The sequence below is a fragment of the Engystomops pustulosus genome, chromosome 11, assembly GCF_040894005.1.
Source record: "Engystomops pustulosus chromosome 11, aEngPut4.maternal, whole genome shotgun sequence".
Taxonomy (NCBI): domain Eukaryota; kingdom Metazoa; phylum Chordata; class Amphibia; order Anura; family Leptodactylidae; genus Engystomops; species Engystomops pustulosus.
Genome location: NC_092421.1, coordinates 83,061,433 through 83,081,837, shown reverse-complemented (window position 1 = coordinate 83,081,837; position 20,405 = coordinate 83,061,433).

Below are 20,405 nucleotides of genomic sequence, written 5' to 3'. Positions count from 1 at the left end.
CACAGGAGCACCGGCCACCAGATACATCAAGAGGCCTAACAAGGGTGGACGTGGCTGCTATCATACGCAGGAGCACCGGCCACCAGATACATCAAGAGGCCTAACAAGGGGGGATGTGGCCGCTTTCATACGCAGGAGCACCGGCCACCAGATACATCAAGAGGCCTAACAAGGGGCGATGTAGCCGTTATTGTACATAGGAGCACCGTCCACCAGATACATCTAGAGGCCTAACAAGGGGGACGTGGCCGCTTTCATACGCAGGAGCACCGGCCACCAGATACATCAAGAGGCCTAACAAGGGGGGACGTGGCCGCTATCATACACAGGAGCACCGTCCACCAGATACATCAAGAGGCCTAACAAGGGGGGTCGTGGCCGCTTTCATACGCAGGAGCACCGTCCACCAGATACATCAAGAGGCCTAACAAGGGGCGATGTAGCCGCTATTGTACATAGGAGCACCGGCCACCAGATACATCAAGAGGCCTAACAAGGGGGGACGTGGCCGCTATCATACACAGGAGCACCGGCCACCAGATACATCAAGAGGCCTAACAAGGGGGACGTGGCCGCTTTCATACGCAGGAGCACCGGCCACCAGATACATCAAGAGGCCTAACAAGGGGGGACGTGGCCGCTATCATACACAGGAGCACCGGCCACCAGATACATCAAGAGGCCTAACAAGGGGGACGTGGCCGCTTTCATACGCAGGAGCACCGGCCACCAGATACATCAAGAGGCCTAACAAGGGGGGACATGGCCGCTATCATACACAGGAACACCGTCCACCAGATACATCAAGAGGCCTAACAAGGGGGGACGTGGTCGCTTTCATACGCAGGAGCACCGGCCACCAGATACATCAAGAGGCCTAACAAGGGGCGATGTAGCCGTTATTGTACATAGGAGCACCGTCCACCAGATACATCAAGAGGCCTAACAAGTTGCGATGTAGCCGTTATTGTACATAGGAGCACTGGCCACCAGATAGATAAAGAGGCCTAACAAGGGGGGATGTGGCCTCTATCATACGCAGGGGCACCGGCAAATAATCAATCTCCCCTAAGAGTATTTGGGCAAACACAATGCATATGGCGTTGTTGATCACCAGAATACAAGCCAATGGTATTCAAGACAATAAATAGGGAACATTGACTGGTTATGTGGTAAACCCATTCCTTCCCAACTCTATATACTATATATACATACACATATACATATATACATACCGATACACAATATACATTGGAATATGCTATTTATTTAATGAAGAAGTTGAGTTCCGATCTATAAACGTATTTGGCTAATAATTTCCTGGCATAGTCAGGGCTGTCCGTCACGGCGTATAATAAATCCTGCGAAGCCTTGATGTATTAATAAAACATCGATAAAAGTCAGAAGCCTGAATTTACATGAGAAATATGCCGCGCGCCTCTAACACATATTAAGGGTATAATCAATTAAGAATCTGTAAACCAAAACAATAACTTCCATTTTTATGCTTTGTAACTAATTTAAAAGCTATTATTGCCGGCAAACTTCTCGATCTGCATGTTTGATGCATATTTCCCACTGTTAATGAGTAAAAATGAACATATTCCACCGCAGCCTCGTGTAATGTACTTCTACATTTCCTCATTGTACTAAATTACATCTGACAGCATTATAATTCATACTAGACAACTTCGCCCGAGCAGGTGGTCATAATTTTCAAGAAACAACGTGATTTCATATTATGCCTACAGGATTTTTCCATATAATGGTTGATTCAACCTCCACAATTACACTGGAGGATTGGGGAGACCACGGATTATGTGTCAATTTCTACCAGCTGCAAAAAAAAAAATCCAAAAAGTAAAGTTAGAAAAAAAAAAAAAAACCTCTGAATTTAATTTTCTGAATGATAGGAATAGAGTTTGGTTCAGGTTTATTGTTCAGATTTATGGGATCAAAAGCTTATTATACTGCAGTTAGAGAAGAGCAAATTACCCAAGATTCAGTTTGTCAAATTTTTCCAAAAATTCTAATTTTGTAAATTTTTTTGAACAATTCTTTTCCCCTCACCCATTACCCATCACTAAGCTCTGGGATGAGTGACAGCAGTAGCCGGGGCCCATTTTGAAAGATTTGTTCAAAGCAAAACAAAAAATATATATACATATATATATACATATATATATATATATAGGCGCAACAAGGAGTAACAAACAATATACAATTTAGAAACAACTGCTGAGAAGTATATTGTAAATCACTTTTCCTGATGGCAGCTTCTTCAGAGACCTGTACAGGACCTGTAACACTGAAGACACTCTGGAAGTAATGACCCCACCCACACACTGTGATTGACAGTGAGAATCCTGATAACCACGCCCATATGCAGTGATTGACAGTGAGAGTCCTGATTACCCCCCCACACACAGTGATTGACAGTAGGAGTCCTGATTACCCCACCCACACACTGTGATTGACAGTGAGAATCCTGATAACCACGCCCATATGCAGTGATTGACAGTGAGAGTCCTGATTACTCCGCCCAAACACAGTGAATGATAGTGAGAGTCCTGATTACTCCTCCTACACACGGTGATTGACAGTGAGAGTCCTGATTACACCGCCCACACACAGTGATTGATAGTGAGAGTCCTGATTACTCCGCCCAAACACAGTGAATGATAGTGAGAGTCCTGATTACTCCTCCTACACACGGTGATTGACAGTGAGAGTCCTGATTACACCGCCCACACACAGTGATTGATAGTAAGAGTCCTGATTACTCCGCCCAAACACAGTGAATGATAGTGAGAGTCCTGATTACTCCTCCTACACACGGTGATTGACAGTGAGAGTGCTGATTTCTGAGGAAGGGGGCGTGTCCCTCGAAATGTCACAGCAGGTGGACGATACCACTCTGTCCAACAGTCAGAGACAAGGCTGTCTCAGCCCTGGGGCCTCCGAACATGTGAGTGTTGTGAAGAAAAAAACTGTCAGAACGTCAAACGAGGTGAACTTTTCTATATTTCTATATTTCATGTGATAGCACACTCACAAGGACGTATGTGTACTAGCCGAGAAAAAAACGTTGTAATAGATAAGAAGATGTAAGAAAATGAATTGATGTAAATACATGTATATATCTGAAAGAAGTAAAACTTGATAAAACAAAAAACGGTTTCTAATGGTCGATTTATAGGGCACTATTCTTAGAAGTGCTGATTACCCCGCCCACACACAGTGATTGATAGTGAGAGTCCTGATTACCCCTCCTACACAGTGATTGACAGTGAGAGTCCTGATTACCCCACCCACACACAGTGATTGATAGTGAGAGTCCTGATTACCCCTCCTACACAGTGATTGACAGTGAGAGTCCTGATTACTCGCCCACACACAGTGATTGATAGTGAGAGTCCTGATTACCCCGCCCACACACAGTGATAGACAGTGAGAGTCCTGATTACTCATCCCACACACAGTGATTGACAGTAAGAGTCCTGATTACTCATCCCACACACAGTGATTGACAGTAAGAGTCCTGATTACCCCACCCACACACAGTGACTGACAGCTGTGGTTCAGCTACTGTGACCCTGATAACAGCTAAATTAATTCATATACATTCAGTGTTTGGATGTTTGCTAAGAAGACACAGACCCATAAACCGGAGATGATTTGGACGCTGATCTTCTACTTGTATGTACAGGACTTGTCAACAGGAGAGAAAGATCCTTCCTTAGTAGCGTCATCCTGGGATCATGTGTGTTGGTAGAATGTAACATCAGGACCCGGATACAGAAATACATCAGGATGTTGATGTTCTCAGGACACGTTCTGGTGACTTATTAATTAATCGCAACATTGTAACACAAGCTGAAGTTATAGCGAGCGGCGCCCTGCAACTTCATCATTTTTACTGATTGACACAATAGAAAAGCCATTAAGCCAATAACTAATAATGAGTCAGAGATTATGGCGGAAAAACAAATCCATCTTATTAAAATGTTACATTGTCCTAACGCCTTAAATAAGATTCAGTAGGTGATGTTACATGTAATAAGCAAATCATAGAGAACATTAGTAATAACCATATGTGCTGCAATAATAGGCAGAGACATCACGGAGAAGGGGCAATGTGACAAGATGTCCTCCAAAAGATGGAACCAATTTGTATAATTGAGCACCAACATTTTCTGGGAAGCAGTTCAGCAGACGGAAAATGTTGATAACATATATATAGATAGAATAGATCCACAGTAGTGGATTATAATAAGGGTGTGGATTATAAAAAATTGGTGGGTGGTTTGGGTGGCCATGGGGCCCCCAGTAAGGCTGAGCCCTGGGCTACCACCCAAACCACCCACCAGATTTTATACTGCAAAGGGCCTTCACCCATGAAATCCTTGTTCGTCTGTTCCTGCTTTCAATAGACATGAAGGTCCTCCAAAGGTCCTGAAACCGCAGATTGAAAACAGCAGAAGGGGCACATCCTCCATTTCCCAAGAAGCTGATTCTAGGACCAGATGTAGGAAGTGACTTCCAGACTTATTATAATATCCATACGGCCCAAGGCGGTCTTAATCCACGACTGGTCATCAATATAGGATTGGTGGGTGTACAGCATCAGGCGCCCCCACATTTGAATTGATGATAAGAAAACGAAGCAGGAAGAAGAAAGCCCCATTCCCAGTGTAGTGGTCAGATCCGGTTACTGCAGATTATCTTACGCTAATTCTAAAGAAACCTAAGCTGCAGTAACTCAGCTTGACCACTAAACAGAGAATGGAGCTGTCTGCTTTCTACTTTTCAGCTGCAGATGATGCGGTGGTGCTGGGTGTCGGACTCCCACTGATATGATATTCAGGACCCATTCTTAGGAGAGATCCTCAATATGTTTTATAGCCCCTTGTAAAGTGGTCCTCAAATTTAGAAAATCTACTGAAAGGAGTACATTGATAAAAGGTGGAGCCGATGATGTCCCTCTGAGCACCCAGACTTTTAAAATATGGTGTTTGTGGGGGAATGAATATTGAATTTCCAAGGTGAAATTATCTATTGCATAGAGACTTTTCAAATCAATGGGGGACATTTAATAAGGGCCCGATTCGCATTTTCCCGACGCGTTACCCGAATATTTCCGATTTGCGCCGATTTCCCCTGAATTGCCCCGGGATTTTGGCGCACGCGATCGGATTGTGGCACATCGGCGCTGGCATGCATGCGACGGAAATCGGGGGCGTGGCCAAACGAAAACCTGACGGATTCAGAAAAACCGCCGCATTTAAAAAAAAAAATCTGTCGCGGAGCTTGCACTTACCTTTACTCAGCCCGGCTCGGGGAACTCCATTGCGTTCCGATGCTTTTCAGCGCAGCAGCGCCACCTGGTGGACATCGGAGGAACTACCTTAATAAATCCCGGCCGGACCCGAATCCAGCGCAGAGAACGTGCCGCTGGATCGCGAATGGACCGGGTAAGTAAATCTGCCCCAATGTTTTTTCGGTGTGTAATATTGGGCGGGACAAGTCTTCATAGTAACTCTGTACAGTGCAATCCCCAAAGCTTGGGACCCCTTATAATAATCCACAATTTTCTAAAAGGGAAAGCATTGATTCTTCATAAATTGTCAGATCTTATAATCTGGGAGCCGACCTATAGTTACTCAGTCCAACCTCTATTCAGAGAATAGAGCTCCGGGTGTTCTTTATAATTTTCGGCTGATCATTGAGGCCACAAGTGTCAGAATCTTATCACATTTATATCCAATGGAAAGGCTATCAACATAAGTCCCCTGGAAACTATCTGTAATGCTGCGGATATTTGACTTACAAATAAGGGAAAAAGTAAAATGCAAGACAAAGACATTGGGGGTCATTTACTAAGGGCCGGATTCGCGTTTTCCCGACGTGTTACCCTAATATTTCTGATTTGCGCTGATTTTCCCTGTATTGCCCCGGGTTTTTGGCGCACGCGATCGGATTGTGGCGCATCGGCGCCGGCATGCATGCGACGGAAATCAGGGGGCGTGGCCGAACGCTAACCCGATGGATTCGGAGAAACCGCCGCATTTTAAAAAAAAAGTGTCGCGGGACGCGCGCTTACCTTCACCCAGCAATGGATCGTGAACTGCAGTGTGTTTAGATGCTCTTCAGCGCAGCCATAGTGAACTGCCAAAGTGAATCGCCGGAAGACCCGAATCCACCTCAGAGAACGCGCCGCTGGATCGCGAATGGACCGGGTAAGTAAATCTGCCCCAATAAGTACTAATGGTTAGCCCACACAACCGTTCATACCTATTTGCCAATACTACAGTAGATTGTAGGTGACAACTGGGTGACATTCCCTTCATGCGCTAAAGTAAAAAACAGATTAAAAGTAACAAAACACAGAACAAATGTCTTACAAATATGAGTAAAAACAAAGAGAACCACAGAAAAAGAGTCAAAAGGAAGGTAAGGAGGAGAGAGGATATTAAAAAAAAACCCATAATAAAACAATACAGAATATGCACCAAAACTCCAGTAAAGACTTATAGCAAGCACTAGGAAGAGGGCACTTGATCTTCTTATGGGATGTCAAAATGTGATTGCACTGACCCCCTGACATCTACGCTAAACAGAAACAGATTATCAGGGAAGGAATGGGAATGGAGGAGGCATCTGTCCATCACAACTAGCTCAAACTAGCTCAGTCCATCAAGTCAAATCTATTCCATGTTGCTGTGTTGATCCAAAGGAAGGCAAGGCTGATGCCAATGGTCCCAAAGCAGAAAAAAATTCCTTCCTGACCTCTAATGTGGTCAGAATAATTCCCTGGATCAACAAAAACTACTTCTCTCCAGAAAGGCATCCAGGCCCCTCTAAAACATTTCATACTATCAGCCAATGCAACTTTTTGTGGAATAGAGCCCCCACCTGATGTTAGAGGATGCCCCCTGTCTATGGTGATGGTAGTACCTCCTCTCCTCTAGGTGTAGAGGATGCCCCCTGTCTATGGTGATGGTAGAACCTCCTCTCCTCTAGGTGTAGAGGATGCCCCCTGTCTATGGTGATGGTAGAACCACCTCTCCTCTAGGTGTAGAGGATGCCCCCTGTCTATGGTGATGGTAGAACCACCTCTCCTCTAGGTGTAGAGGATGCCCCCTGTCTATGGTGATGGTAGAGCCTAATCTCCTCTAGGTGTAGAGGATCCCCCCTGTCTATGGTAATGGTAGAACCTCCTCTCCTCTAGGTGTAGAGGATGCCCCCTGTCTATGGTGATGGTAGAACCTCCTCTCCTCTAGGTGTAGAGGATGCCCCCTGTCTATGGTGATGGTAGATCCTCCTCTCCTCTAGGTGTAGAGGATGCCCCCTGTCTATGGTGATGGTAGAACCTCCCCTCCTCCAGGTGTCGAGGATGCCCCCTGTCTATGGTGATGGCAGAATCTCTTCTCCTCTAGGTGTAGAGGATGCCCCCTGTCTATGGTGATGGTAGAACCACCTCTCCACTAGGTGTAGAGGATGCCCCCTGTCTATGGTGATGGTAGAACCTCCTCTCCTCTAGGTGTAGAGGATGCCCCCTGTCTATGGTGATGGTAGATCCTCCTCTCCTCTAGGTGTAGAGGATGCCCCCTGTCTATGGTGATGGTAGAACCTCCTCTCCTCTAGGTGTAGAGGATGCCCCCTGTCTATGATGATGGTAGAACCTCCTCTCCTTTAGGTGTAGAGGATGCCCCCTGTCTATGGTGATGGTAGAACCTCTCCTCTAGGTGTAGAGGATGCCCCCTGTCTATAATGACTGTAGAACCTCCTCTCCTCTAGGTGCAGAGGATGCCCCCTGTCTATGGTGATGGTAGAACCTCCTCTCCTCTAGGTGTAGAGGATGCCCCCTGTCTATGGTGATGGTAGAACCTCCTCTCCTCTAGGTGCAGAGGATGCCCCCTGTCTATGGTGATGGTAGAACCTCCTCTCCTCTAGGTGTAGAGGATGCCTCCTGTCTATGGTGATGGTAGAACCGCTTCTCCTCTAGGTGTAGAGGATGCCCCCTGTCTATGGTAATGGTAGAACCTCCTCTCCTCTAGGTGTAGAGGATTCCCCCTGTCTATGGTGATGGTAGAACCTCCTCTCCTCTAGGTGTAGAGGATTCCCCCTGTCTATGGTGATGGTAGAACCTCCTCTCCTCTAGGTGTAGAGGATTCCCCCTGTCTATGGTGATGGTAGAACCTCCTCTCCTCTAGGTGTAGAGGATGCCCCTGTCTATGGTGATGGTAGAACCTCCTCTCCTCTAGGTGTAGAAGATGCCTCCTGTCTATGATGATGGTAGAACCTCCTCTCCTCTAGGTGTAGAGGATTCCCCCTGTCTATGGTGATGGTAGAACCTCCTCTCCTCTAGGTGTAGAGGATGGCCCTGTCTATGGTGATGGTAGAGCCTCCTCTCCTCTAGGTGTAGAGGATGCCCCTGTCTATGGTGATGGTAGAACCTCCTCTCCTCTAGGTGTAGAAGATGCCTCCTGTCTATGATGATGGTAGAACCTCCTCTCCTCTAGGTATAGAGGAAGCCCCTTGTCTATGGTGATGGTAGATTCTCCTCTCCTCTAGGTGTAGAGGATTCCCCCTGTCTATGGTGATGGTAGCACCTCCTCTCCTCTAGGTGTAGAGGATGCCCCTGTCTATGGTGATGGTAGAACCTCCTCTCCTCTAGGTGTAGAAGATGCCTCCTGTCTATGATGATGGTAGAACCTCCTCTCCTCTAGGTGTAGAGGATTCCCCCTGTCTATGGTGATGGTAGAACCTCCTCTCCTCTAGGTGTAGAGGATGGCCCTGTCTATGGTGATGATAGAACCTCCTCTCCTCTAGGTGTAGAGGATGCCCCCTGTCTATGGTGATGGTAGAGCCTCCTCTCCTCTAGGTGTAGAGGATGCCCCTGTCTATGGTGATGGTAGAACCTCCTCTCCTCTAGGTGTAGAGGATGTCCCCTGTCTATGGTGATGGTAGAACCTCCTCTCCTCTAGCTGTAGAGGATGCCCCCTGTCTATGGTGATGGTAGAACCTCCTCTCCTCTAGCTGTAGAGGATTCCCCCTGTCTATGGTGATGGTAGATCCTCCTCTCCTCTAGGTGTAGAGGATTCCCCCTGTCTATGGTGATGGAAGAACCTCCTCTCCTCTAGCTGTAGAGGATTCCCCCTGTCTATGGTGATGGAAGAACCTCCTCTCCTCTAGGTGTAGAGGATGCCCCTGTCTATGGTGATGGTAAAACCTCCTGTCCTCTAGGTGTAGAGGATGCCCCCTGTCTATGGTGATGGTAGAACCTCCTCTCCTCCAGGTGTAGAGGATGCCCCCTGTCTATGGTGATGGTAGGACCTCCTCTCCTCTAGGTGTAGAGGATTCCCCCTGTCTATGGTGATGGAAGAACCTCCTCTCCTCTAGCTGTAGAGGATTCCCCCTGTCTATGGTGATGGAAGAACCTCCTCTCCTCTAGGTGTAGAGGATGCCCCTGTCTATGGTGATGGTATATCCTAGTCTCCTCTAGGTGTAGAGGATGCCCCCTGTCTATGGTGATGGTAGAACCTCCTCTCCTCTAGGTGTAGAGGATGCCCCCTGTCTATGGTGATGGTAGAACCTCCTCTCCTCTAGGTGTAGAGGATGCCCCCTGTCTATGGTGATGGTAGAACCTCCTCTCCTCTAGGTGTAGAGGATGCCCCCTGCCTATGGTGATGGTAGAGCCGCCTCTCCTCTAGGTGTAGAGGATGCCCCCTGTCTCTGGTGATGGTAGAACCTCCTCTCCTCTAGGTGTAGAGGATGTCCCCTGTCTATGGTTAGGGTAGAACCTCCTCTCCTCTAGGTGTAGAGGATGCCCCCTGTCTATGGTGATGGTAGTACCTCCTCTCCTCTAGGTGTAGAGGATGCCCCTGTCTATAGTGATGGTAGAACCTCCTCTCCTCTAGGTGTAGAGGAAGCCCCCTGTCTATGGTGATGGTAGAACCTCCTCTCCTCTAGGTGTAGAGGATGCCTCCTGTCTATGGTGATGGTAGAACCTCCTCTCCTCTAGGTGTAGAGGATGCCCCCTGTCTATGACAATGGTAGAACCTCCTCTCCTCTAGGTGTAGAGGATGCCCCCTGTCTATGGTGATGGTAGAACCTCCTCTCCTCTAGGTGTAGAGGATGCCCCCTCTCTAAGGTAATGGTAGAACCTCCTTTCCTCTAGGTCTAGAAATGGGCGTAACTACCACCCTAGCAGCCATAGCAGCTACTACAGGGCATGCTGAGTTCAAAATAGTGAAAGATCTGCTGAGCTGCATCCTCCATTCTTTAAATAAAAAATCATATTCAACATCATATCTTCTGCAGGACTTTATAGACAGAAGAAGGAGCTGGAACCTGATCATAATGAGATGTCTTTATGTGTTGATTCTCATTTGGGTTGAAAGGATCCAATTTGGAGACTTGCATGGAGAAGCTGGGGGACTCTTTCTGGACTCTTTGCACCACATTTTACTTCTTGCTGCTGCTGGTCCTAAATGAAGTTCAAAAAGTTTTCCCTAAAATATTGTACAAATCCCCAACTATGCTCAAGGTTCACATGAAAACCTCCCCTGTCAGTCTTCTCCTTTCACATACTTACACAGTGAAGAATGCAGCGAGTGAAACAGCGGCCATTACATTCAGGAAACAGAGAGATTTACTTATTTCCAACAAAGTTTAACTGTTATTGGGTTGTAACAGGGAAATATTAACTTATCCAACCAGCCGCCCTCTGGAATTTCCTCTCACTCTTAAAAGCAGCTCGGACTCTAAGACTTTAAAGGGCAAATATTTAAAATTGTTCCAGTTTTATTAACTGTGATTTCAGCAAAGATAAAGTTGTGTGATGAGGGAGCAGATTTATATGGCTGCGTTTTCTTAGGACTGACTACAATTATTGTGCTCCGAATGTTGGAGAAATATTTTGATAAGTTGGTGAAAAGGAAAAAAGATCCAAACGTTTATGAACCTTTTTCTGTACGTCATTACCCTTTATAGGATGATAATGGTGCTGGGGCCACGGAACTATATGCATCGTATTGAATCAAAGTAACAGAAATTGTAGTCATTTTATACTTTTTATTACATTTCTAATACTGCGCTAATCCAGAGTGACACCTCGTAGATCTTTTATTAAAGTTTAAAGAATAAAACATAACAATAACACAAAACATAAACCAAACATTATATACAATGGCCGGGGGCGTGGCCGGACATGCGGAGGGTGTGGCTTGCCGGGAGTGGGCCGGTGCGGGGCGTCACTGTCCCCACGTCGGAGGACTCGCTGCAACATGTGATAAGTCACCGGCTGCGTTTATTTCTATGCAGCCTCTAGCTGTATCACGCTGTGAAAATGAAGCGGCGCGGCTATCATACGTTGGCGCACGAGTATGATAAATATCCCACAATATATATTTACAATAACTCACCTGTTGGTCCAGCCCCGTTCATAACTAACACGTTTTAATAAAAAACAAAAACAGAAGAACTAAAATAATTAAATAACACAAAACCACAACCCCCCAACCGATTATAAACCAAAGCCACCAGCAACTGAAAATAGGTCACAACCACAAAATAACATAAATGAACATAAACACCCCCTTCCTCTAATAACAGACCACCCCCATCCCATAATGTACTGCTCCTGAGTTACATCCCATAATGTACTGCTCCTGAGTTACATCCCATAATGTAGTGATCCTGAGTTACATCCCATAATGTACTGCTCTTGAGTTACATCCCATAATGTACTGCTCTTGAGTTACATCCCATAATGTACTGCTCCTGAGTTACATCTCATAATGTAGTGATCCTGAGTTACATCCCATAATGTACTGCTCCTGAGTTACATCCCATAATGTAGTGATCCTGAGTTACATCCCATAATGTACTGCTCCTGAGTTACATCCCATAATGTAGTGATCCTGAGTTACATCCCATAATGTACTGCTCCTGAGTTACATCCCATAATGTACTGCTCCTGAGTTACATCCCATAATGTAGTGATCCTGAGTTACATCCCATAATGTACTGCTCCTGAGTTACATCCCATAATGTAGTGATCCTGAGTTACATCCCATAATGTAGTGATCCTGAGTTACATCCCATAATATAGTGATCCTGAGTTACATCCCATAATGTAGTGATCCTGAGTTACATCCCATAATGTAGTGATCCTGAGTTACATCCCATAATGTAGTGCTCCTGAGTTACATCCCATAATGTACTGCTCCTGAGTTACATCCCATAATGTAGTGCTCCTGAGTTACATCCCATAATGTACTGCTCCTGAGTTACATCCCATAATGTAGTGCTCCTGAGTTACATCCCATAATCTACTGTTCCTGGGTTACATCCCATAATGTAGTGATCCTGAGTTACATCCCATAATGTACTGCTCTTGAGTTACATCCCATAATGTACTGCTCTTGAGTTACATCCCATAATGTAGTGATCCTGAGTTACATCCCATAATGTACTGCTCCTGAGTTACATCCCATAATGTAGTGATCCTGAGTTACATCCCATAATGTAGTGATCCTGAGTTACATCCTGTAGATCTTTTGTTAAAATTTACAGTAAAAAACATAACAAATCCCACTTAACCCCTTAATGACCGCCGTATCGGCTTTTTACGAGCATGACCGCGGCGTGTAAGCTAGTCCCGCGTGGATCGGACCCCCCCGGTGTGCTTACCGGGGGATCCAATCCCTCCTGCCGAAGCCCCAGGTTCCGACGAGTGACCCGGGGCTTCCAGCTCCTCTACCCGCCGGGTTCTGCCTTCCTGGCAGGATCCGGCTGTAAGTAACTGAGCATGCGCGGCATGTACAATGTGCAATACAAGTGTATTGCAGTGTAAAGGACGATCGCTTATTCAAGCCAAGAAGTAGAAAATGTAAAAAAGTTAAAAAAAAAAGATGCAATCATTTTATTATATAATTAAATAAATAAATAAAATAAAAGTCCCATAATCTCCCCAGTAACACATAAAATGCAAATACAGTATATAAAACACAAAAACACACGAAAAATGTACATATCTGGTATCACCGCGTCCGTATCAATCTGTACAATAAATCTAAATCAATCGTGAACCCGCTCGGTGAACGACGTAAAAGAAAAACTCGAAAAACTTCCCGTAATATAGAATATTTCATCAAACACCATCACAAAAAATGTTCTAAAAAGTGATCAAAAAAAGCTACGTTCCCTAATATGATACGACTGAAAAGAACAACTCTTTTCGCAAAAAATAAGCCCTCAACCAGATCTGACAACAGAAAAATACAGAAGTTATGGCCCTGAAAATTTGTCAATAGTAAAAACAATGCGATTTTCTCCAATATTGGTTTTGCTCAGGAAAATTGAGCAAAAATAGGAAAAACTATATAAATGAGGTATCACCGCAATCGTAGTGAACCAGAGAATAAAGATAAAATATTATTTTTACGTTACGGTGAGCGGGGAAAAAAAATGCTAAAAATCCAAAATAAAAATTGATGATTTTGTTTGTGTCCCCCTTGAAATAGTTAATAAAATCTCATGAATAAGCTTTAGACTCCCTAAATGAATTATCTATACATTGTATCTCATCCCGTAAAAAATAAGCCCTCAATTTATAGGTCGTACAATGTGACAATACAAATCTGCAGTGAATGGCGCCTCCATTCATTCTATGCTCGGCCGTGCGCCCGTACAGAAGTTTACCACCACATATGGGGTATCAGTAAACTCGGGAGGAATTGGGCATCAAACGTTGCAGTGCGTTTCATCATTTAATTTATTCTGAAACTGTCAGTTTTGGCCTAAATGAATGTATTTTCCAAAAAAATTCCATAGTTTCTAAATCGCAGGTCCATATTGTTTTAACCCATGTGAAACACTTAAAGGGTTAATGGACTTAATAGAAGTTGTTTTACATACGTTGAGGGGTGAAGTTTCTATAGTGGGGTAATTTATGGGGTTTTACTATTATTTAGGCCTCTTAAAGTCACTTGGAAGCTGAATTTTCCCTCAAAATGTGAGTTTTGGCAATTTTCATGAAAATGAGAAAAATCGCACCTAAAGTTCTGCGCCTCATAACATCCTAGAAAAATGACCGGAAGCATAAATTATCATCCCAACATAAAGCAGATATTCTGTAAATGTTAATTATCAAACTTTTTGGGTAGTTTTACTTCTTGTCTGGAAAGCAGAACATTTCAAACTTGGAAAATGAAGAATTTTTACAAACTTTTGCCAAATTTTTGCCGAATTGCAAAACGTATCACTTAAATTTTATAACTAACATGAAGTACAATGTATCACGAGAAAACATTCTCAAAATCACCAGGATATGTTAAAGCGTTCCGAAGTTATAACCAATTATCGTGAGACAGGGCAGATTTGAAAAATCGAGTCTGGTCATTGAGCTGAAAACTAGTGTCGGTGATTAGGGGTTAAATACAAAACCAATAGAGTATTTACAAAATATTTACAATAACTCACCTGCTGGTCCAGCCCCAGTCACACCCAGCACACAAAAAATACATAAAATAGTAATAACAATAATAAAACATACACCAGAAGCTCTCCGCAGGCCCTCGCCGGGTACACCAAGAGTCCGGAGCCTCGGCAGGGCTATCATACGTTGGCCAACATGATAACCCTATGGGGCAGATTTCCTTACCCGGTCCATTCGCGATCCAGCCGCGCGTTCTGTGCGGTGGATTCGGGTCTTCCGGCGATTCACTAAGGTAGTTCCTCCGATGTCCACCAGGTGGCGCTGCTGCGCTGAAGTTCCCCGAGGCCCGCTGGAATGCCCTGAAGTTCACGATCCTATACTTGGTGAAGGTAAGCGCGAGTCCCGCGCCACTTTTTTTTTAAAAATGCAGCGGGCCACGCCCCCGATTTCCATCGCGTGCATGCCGGCGCCGATGCGCCACAATCCGATTGCGTGAGCCAAAATCCCGGGGCAATACAGGGAAAACTGTCGCAAATCGGAAATAATCAGGTAACACGTCAGGAAAACGCGAATCGGGCCCTTAGTAAATGACCTCCTATGTGTGTAGACTGGACAAACTGACGAGGAAAGCCGTCTCTGTCCTGGGGGTCCTCCTGACACAGTGCATTTATTGTATGTGTGGATGTATGAATGTGTTCATACTATGTGTGTATACTGTATGTATGAATGTGTATAGATGTATACAGGCGGTCCCCTACTTAAGAACACTCGACTTACATACGACCCCTAGTTACAAACGGACCTCTGGTAATTGGTAATTTACTGTACTTTAGTCCTAGGCTACAATAATCAGCTGTAACAGTTATCACAGGCGTCTGTAATGAAGCTTTAGTGTTATTCCTGGTTCTTATGACAACCCAACATTTTTAAAATCAAATTTTCACAGAGACCAAAAAAGTTCTGTCTGGGATTACAATGATAAAATATACAGTTCCAACTTACATACAAACTCAACTTAAGAACAAACCTACAGACCCTATCTTGTATGTAACCCGGGGACTGCCTGTATATCAGTGCTTAAATGTGTGTGTGTAAGTGTACAAATATGTCTTTTACCCATTCTGTGAGTCTAGGCTTTTATTAATCATATTTTACTTAATTTTTTTCACTAAGATTCCCTTCCGAATCATACAGATTCTACCCGCCTCAAAAATAAAAATTATATCAATAAAACCAGTTCCGTCACCAGTTCCTATATGAAGAAAAATGACAAAAGAATGCAATATACCGTATATACTCGAGTATAAGCCGACCCGAGTATAAGCCGAGGTACCTAGTTTTACCACAAAAAAACTGGAAAAACCTATTGACTCGAGTATAAGCCGAGGGTGGGAAATGCATTGGTCACAGCCTCCCAGTATATAGCTGCCAGTCCCTTTCTGTATATAGCCTGCCAGTCCCTTTCTGTATATATAGCCTGCCAGCCCCTTTCTGTATATATAGCCTGCCAGCCCCTTTCTGTATATATAGCCTGCCAGCCCCTTTCTGTTTATATAGCCTGCCAGCCCCTTTCTGTATATAGCTGCCAGCCCCTTTCTGTATATAGCTGCCAGCCCCTTTCTGTATATATAGCCTGCCAGCCCCTTTATGTAGATAGCTTACCAGCCCCTTTCTGTATATTGCCAGCCAGCCCCTTTCTGTATATTGCCAGCCAGCCCCTTTCTGTATATTGCCAGCCAGCCACTTTCTGTACATTGCCTGTCAGCCCCCTGTTGCCGGTAAAAAAATAATAAACTTACTACTCACCATTCCGACGGCCCGGACAGCTCCTCTTCATCTTCATGCCGCAGGTCTGCGACAGCTCCGTGGCCGCGCCTCTTCTGTTTTCATGCCGGCTCGGGTCCGCGACAGCTCCGTGCGCCGTGCGGCCGGAGCTGTCGGGGCCCGAGCCGGCATGAAGAGAGAAGAGGCTGCGGCCACGGAGCTGCCGCGGACCTGCGGCATGAAGATGAAGAGGAGCTGTCCGGGCCGTCGGAATGGTGAGTAGTAAGTTTATTATTTTGTATACCCGAGTATAAGCCGAGTGTTGAATTTTTAGCACAAAAGTTGTGCTAAAAAACTCGGCTAATACTCGAGTATATACGGTAAGTTAAAAAAAGGAGTAAAATCACAACCATAAATGACTCTTTTTAATTACAGCCTAAATGTCTTTGTTTAACAACCCCCAATAAAATAGGATCTTTATATAATACTTCATATAATCTTATTTTATCTGTTTGTTCCCCAAAATCTGAAAAAAGCGCTATGGAATTTGATGGCACTATATAAATAAATATTATTATTATTATACTACAAAAGAGCAAATTACAGTCTATTCTAACAAAATTTCTTAAAAAAATGTAGAAAAATTCCATAAAATAATGTCAGAGCGGCACAGGTGTGAGTCACCATGGGGGTCAACTAAAGACCAGAGAAAATAACCAGACTGACATTGTTTGGTTTTATTAACTCATCCATAATTAGCCCATAGCTTAGATACAATTTAGCTGGTGCCATATGGGCTAATGTAGCAGTGAAAATGACCCCCCGCGCAGATGGCAGTCTGTCACAGTAGAGGAAGATTACAATAAACCAACAGTGCGCCCTTAATATTTACATTTACAGCCATTCCATAAAAGATACATTGTTTCTGTACAAACATTCTCTTCCTTCCGCCCCGCGTGGAGGATCGCACCCGACGCGGGGACAAGGATTCCAAACTAATCCCCCCAAAATTCCTGCTATCTGTGTAGTTTTCCATCACATTGATTGTGGTTATGTAAACAGCAGATACGATTTTCCTGCTCGCAGTGACCATTGATGTAGCGCTGAGGACTTTAATGTTGCGATGCGTCTGCTTGCCAAATGATCTGTCGTTTAATAATCAGCGGCATACAGAGCACTTCCCAAAATGCCACCAGTCCGAGCATCTGTTGTTATTAGGTAAAATGGTCAGAGCCGGCGCAGCCTTTCATCGCTCGCAGAGCACGGAAAATATGCGTTTAGTGCATCCACCTAATGTTCTCCGGACAATATGATCTCACATTCTTGTTTCAATGTCATTTTTAATCTGTGCTAGTAAAAAAAGTTCACGCAATTGAACATTGGATATGAAAAAATAAATTTTTAATGTTTCTACACGAAAGTAATCCTGTAAATTTCCCCTCCATTCCTCCTGCACATTACACTCTTCACTTCTTTTATATGTACCGTATTATTTTTCCTGCTTTTAAAAAGAGTCAATATTGATATTAGAGGGAACCTGTCATCAGGAGGGTCATTTTTACATGACAGGTTCACTTAGCCTCTTCAGGTTGATTTAAAAATTGTCTTTGTCTCTCATCTGAATAATTTCACTGCTCACTAATCGTTTCTTTAACTTTACCTATGTCCGTACTTTAGTCCCTGAGGGGGGGGGGGGCAATGCTTGGACTGACTTAAAGAGGACCGGTCAGAGCAATCTGGGAGACTAAACCATCCACATGAACCAGTGGTTTAGTGACCCAAATCGCTATTTTCCAAGTCCCTTTGTGGGCGTGATTAAAAAAAAACATTTATACTTACCTTGCTCCAGTGCTCCCCGCACCTCTACAGGCGCTCAGTGAAGCCACTGTACTACATCGGCTTCACTATAGCTACGGCTCTCACACAATGAGGTCGGGGTGTACAGCTGCAGCTGCATTGAAGATCTGCAACAGCACAAGATATGGGTCCGTCTCATCAGACTCATCTCTCAATAATCAGTATAAAGATTATTTTTTATAGCATCCATTGAGGGGCTTGGTAAAGGGCGATTTGGGACACTAAACCACTGCGTAATAAGGATCTCTGAGTGGTTTAGTGTCCCAAATCGCCCTGACAGGTTCTCTTTAAGCCATGGGATGGAGCAGGGAAGAGGCTGAGAGAGAGCGATGAGTGAGGGGGGGAGGAGGCATTGAGGAGAAGACAAATTGGGCTGTTTGAACTGCCCCCAGGGACTCACCACCCACTGCTGGCAGGGAGCAGGTAATATTAAAGAAACAATTAAAAATCAGTAGAATAATTCAGAGATGCTACAAAGGCAGTTTTGAAATCAACAGCATGTAGTTTAATGGAACCATTTATCTTATTGGGGCTCACCCCATAGTTTTATAAGCATTGGGGGCACGTGGAGGGGCCTCTTTCCTTCTGCCCTCAGGACCGAGCGGCGAGAAGTCTACCACCCACCCTGCCCTCAGGTTAATTATCGTTTACAGGTGGTTTTTCCGGTTTTTGGCTGTTCTTTCCGTCTTCCTTTCAAATGTCACAGCATTGGCAGATTTTTCACATGACCAAAGGCAAGATGAAGGGGCCCACATGACGTCTGACGCCATTCGGGTGAAAGGTTTTGCTCAGAAGAAGCGAAGGTCCAGGATGGACATGGTTTTTGTTCCAACTATTTTGCATTTTATTCTATTTGTTATTTATTTAATTAATTATTTTTCTAAAAATAAACACTGTGCCCCCCCCCCCCCCCACATACCCACAACAAGAAACACGGAGTGGTGTCCATTCATGGCTGGTTTTGTTTTCCGGGAACATAAAAATTCCGGGTCAAGAGCCTAAATATTCTAGGCTTGGTTTACCAGTCCCCGCAGTCTCTCCGATTACCATCCAACTTCTCTTGGGCGGCGTCCGTCCTGCTGTGGTGGCTGGTCTAGGTCCTAGGTACAGAAGATCTTGCATCCATACCAGAATCACCTGATCATACCGGATCTTGCATCCATACCAGAATCACCTGATCATACCGGATCTTGCATCCATACCAGAATCACCTGATCATACCGGATCTTGCATCCATACCAGAATCACCTGATCATACCGGATCTTGCATCCATACCAGAATCACCTGATCATACCGGATCTTGCATCCATACCAGAATCACCTGATCATACCGGATCTTGCATCCATACCAGAATCACCTGATCATACCGGATCTTGCATCCATACCAGAATCACCTGATCATACCGGATCTTGCATCCATACCAGAATCACCTGATCATACCGGATCTTGCATCCATACCAGAATCACCTGATCATACCGGATCTTGCATCCATACCAGAATCACCTGATCATACCGGATCTTGCATCCATACCAGAATCACCTGATCATACCGGATCTTGCATCCATACCAGAATCACCTGATCATACCGGATCTTGCATCCATACCAGAATCACCTGATCATACCGGATCTTGCATCCATTCCAGAATCACCTGCGAGACCCGCCACCCCAGCAGAACGGACGCCACTCAAAAGAAGTGAGATGGTAATCAGAGATAGGGGCAGATTTACTTACCCGGTCCAGTAACGATCCCGCGTTGCATTGTCCGATGTGGATTCGTGTCCGGTGCGATTCACTAATATTGTGCGTCCGAGTTCCTTCCTGTGTCGCTGCTGCGCCGAGGTCAACCGGAGTTCACCTTCTTCTTCCTGATGCATGTGAGTGCTTGATCTTTCGACACAATTCGTTTTGTAAATTCCGTAGTTTTTCAGAATCCGTCGGGTTGTCCGACAGCCCGCCACCCGATTTCTGACGTGCGAAAGCCGGAAATTGTCGGGAAACCCGACAAAAGTGCAGCGTTCGGACCCTTAGTAAATGAGTCCCATTGTCTCTACTCTTGCGCTCTAGACTGGAGCCACGGGTTCTGTCTTATCCTTATTATTCTGCCATATATCAGAACATTGGAGCTCGTAGAAGCGGAAAAAATATTTTTTTATTAGGTCATTTGGACTTGGTATTTTTTGGACTTTTCTCCATGTTTTCCCTGCGCCGTTGCCTCCTGTCCCGCTTTGGGCTTTGTAGGTATATTAGTGTTTTGTCTGTGCTCTCATTTCACTGCTATTTATTCACATAATAAAAGGCAAACATTCCTCTAATGAGCGCGACCAACGCAAA